Here is a 3127-nt window from a genome sequence, read left to right as displayed (position 1 = left end):
TATATATTAAATGTATTTATGCGACTCTGTAGACTACTCTTAACTTTATACACACTTCAGAACATGCATGTACGTGTAACCAACATCGCAGAACAATGAACGAATTCCACAAGAAACAACAGCACTGAGCAGCGTCGCTCTCCTGAAAGCATCAAAACACACAGCATTAGGCCGTCGGGGGACACATTAAGGAGATGATTGATGAGTTCTTCACGTGCACTCAGGTCTCAGGGGATGAGTTGTCGATACATCAAAACCGCATTGATCGAAACCAGGATTCATACGCCCAGAAAGTTCCAGAAACTACTCGTACGTCATTATATCATTAATGACCTACCTCCAACGATTGCAGATTATAACATAAAGTCTTTGACTATTGAGAGATGATAAGAAAAAAGTGGACCTGACTTTTCGAATTTGAAAATAAATATCTAGATTTATGCACTGGTGTGGTTTTATCTTCAGTTTATTCTTTAGTCAGCTGGAAACTGCTGTGGTGGCCTTCACAAAGATAGAGAGTTTATCCAATATTGTTCAGAAAAGTCCATCACCAAAGCGTTTAACGTGCTTGGTACAACTCACAATTAGTATATTTCTGATCGTCAAGCCCGCAAAATCCTCCCACCCCTACTCTTGTATTTTGTATTATTCCTCTATAATTTTCCTTTCTGCACTTCTCTCCTTGTCTACCGAATTTATCTCCCCTCTACATGTCTTTCTCTTTCCTTCAATCTCCTTCTCCCCCTCCCCCACTCTCTCTTTCTCGCTCTCTCTCTCTCTCTCTCTCCACCTCTCTCTCTCTCTCTCTTTCTCTATCTCCCTCTCTCACGCCCTCTCAACTCTTCTTTCGGTGAAGAAACATTCTCTAAATATTTTATGAGCTCTACTTTCTGTCCAACTCCAGCAGACCAGGTGAGGCCGACAGAGATGTGCAAATGTGGAGCTGGTACGATACCACTACCGCCGACGAAACCCGAGTTTAGGGATCGGTTTGACTTCAGTTTGGTTTTCAAGTAGTCATTGCAAATATCTACTACTACTACTACTACTACTACTACTACTACTACTACTACTACTACTACTACTACTACTACTACTACTACTACTACTACTACTACTACTTCTACTACTACTACTACTGCTACTACAATAATAATAATAATAATGATACTGAACTGGCAAAAATGGTGTTAGCACAAAAGGCAAAGATGGTGGTAAACATAGTGATATTAGGATTATTTAAGTTTCAGTTGCTTTGCTTCTATTACAACTCCACTTCATAAATTTAATACAAGTTCATAAAACTGACTCGCAGGGTGGCAATGCATTTAGGTCATATGAATGTTATAATGAATAAAAGGCTGCTAATGAGGAAGGGAAACAAAACGATTTGTTTTCTTTATTCGAAACGGATACGATGCCTAAGGTAGTCGTTAGTGAAGATACCCTGAAAAGTACACGGTATCGAGAGCTTAGAGTGTGATCAAGTACAACTACGCATGGGTGCGTTTCCTTCACATGAACGTGTGAATATTTGATGAGCAGCTCCTTCCTTCACGAGCAACAAGTCGCTATTTCAGGGACGTATATTATGTATATTGACTGCTACTGGAGGAAAAATACCACAGGTTTCCTTTATGGTCCCTTTCAGTACAGATCGATTGTAAGGCTTAGACTTATCTATTATGTCTATAGTGACTCATTAACAGCAGTATCACAGAGAAAGAGCGACATTTGTCCATCATGATCCAGTGGAAAAAACCGCTGTTCTATTATTAATTTTATGGATGCCACAAATACTGCATTGTCTCGAACGCAAGCGTTATTCTTTTATGACTTGTCAGATCTTTTGATGCGGAAAACCTATCAGAAATCCATTGTAAAAGACCTCCCAATGACTTCCGACCCTGTTTTTTAAATAAGGATATCAATATTCTATTGCTAATATTTGAGGGTTTTTTAGGATACTGTAAAGAAATATTTCGGAAGGAAAAGTAATCAAATTCATGGGTCGCTCGCAGACAAAAATAATTAGCAAAAGACTAAATTATGCAGTTACTGGGACACTTAAATCGACAACAATGCCATAATCATTTAACTCTACTGGCAAAATTGAAGGCAAACGAGGCAGGGGAAGATCCAGAGTAACCTGCTTGGGGAGCCTAAACAGACAGATAAACGGGAAAGATCAGGACAGTGCAACTTTTTTAGGGCATTCGAGCAAGGGGATGACTGGAGAACAATGATTGTCAATGTCTGAGGGAGATCTGGCATTTGATGATAATGATAACAAATACGTTGTAGACAGAGGTAGTCCAAAGGAAACTATAGTCTGGACAACACCAAATGGACAACTCGTCGACTTCATTACACAGAAACTTAGGGCCGAATTGCCCTGATGTTTTGCTTGTGCCTCTGAATTTAAAAAAAAAGAAAAAAAAAAGAAAAAACCTAAAAAATCTCCATTTCTGTGCATACGCGACAAATAAAAAGAGGTGTTTTCTTTAACATAATCATTATTATTCAATTACAGTCTGCACGGTGATTTTTATTAGAACAAGAACGGCAGTAAAGTTGAGTGATAGGTTTTATTTATTTGTTTAAATCTTTCATTTTTAACTGACTGCATGTGCCGCAAGACTGAGTTACTAGGTGACAGAAGGTTTATTTAGATTGACCAATTGTGATATACAACGAGTACAATTTCTTTCATATCTTCATAGTTTTTGAAATCGCAGGCGTTTCAATTAGCTGTCTTTTTTCAAAAATCCCCTTGGTTAGGTCACTTAATTTATAACCCTCCAAAAACCTTGCCTTAAAATAAATACTGAACTATTAACTATTTGACATGTCAGAACTACTACTACTACTACTACTACTACTACTACTACTACTATTACTACTACTACTACTACTACTACTACTACTACTACTACTACTACTAACTACTACTAACTACTACTACTAACAACAACTACTACTACTACTACTACTACTACTACTACTACTACTACTACTACTACTACTACTACTACTACCAACTACTACTACTACTACTACTACTACTACTACTACTACTACTACTACTACTACTACTACTATTACTACTACTACTAACTACTACTAA

The 3127-nt window shown here is 37.6% G+C and overlaps 1 protein-coding gene across 1 annotated transcript in view; it reads right to left on the bottom strand.

Moving 5' to 3' along the window:
* Positions 1 to 3127, bottom strand: part of LOC101861306 — a gene marked incomplete in the record, with an annotated part of 21693 nt that overhangs the window by 10394 nt on the left and 8172 nt on the right.

Source organism: Aplysia californica, unplaced genomic scaffold, assembly GCF_000002075.1.
Source record: "Aplysia californica isolate F4 #8 unplaced genomic scaffold, AplCal3.0 scaffold00448, whole genome shotgun sequence".
In the NCBI taxonomy this organism is placed as follows: Eukaryota; Metazoa; Mollusca; class Gastropoda; order Aplysiida; family Aplysiidae; genus Aplysia; species Aplysia californica.
Note: the sequence above shows the minus strand (reverse complement) of the source record. Positions and strands in the feature narration are given on the sequence as shown.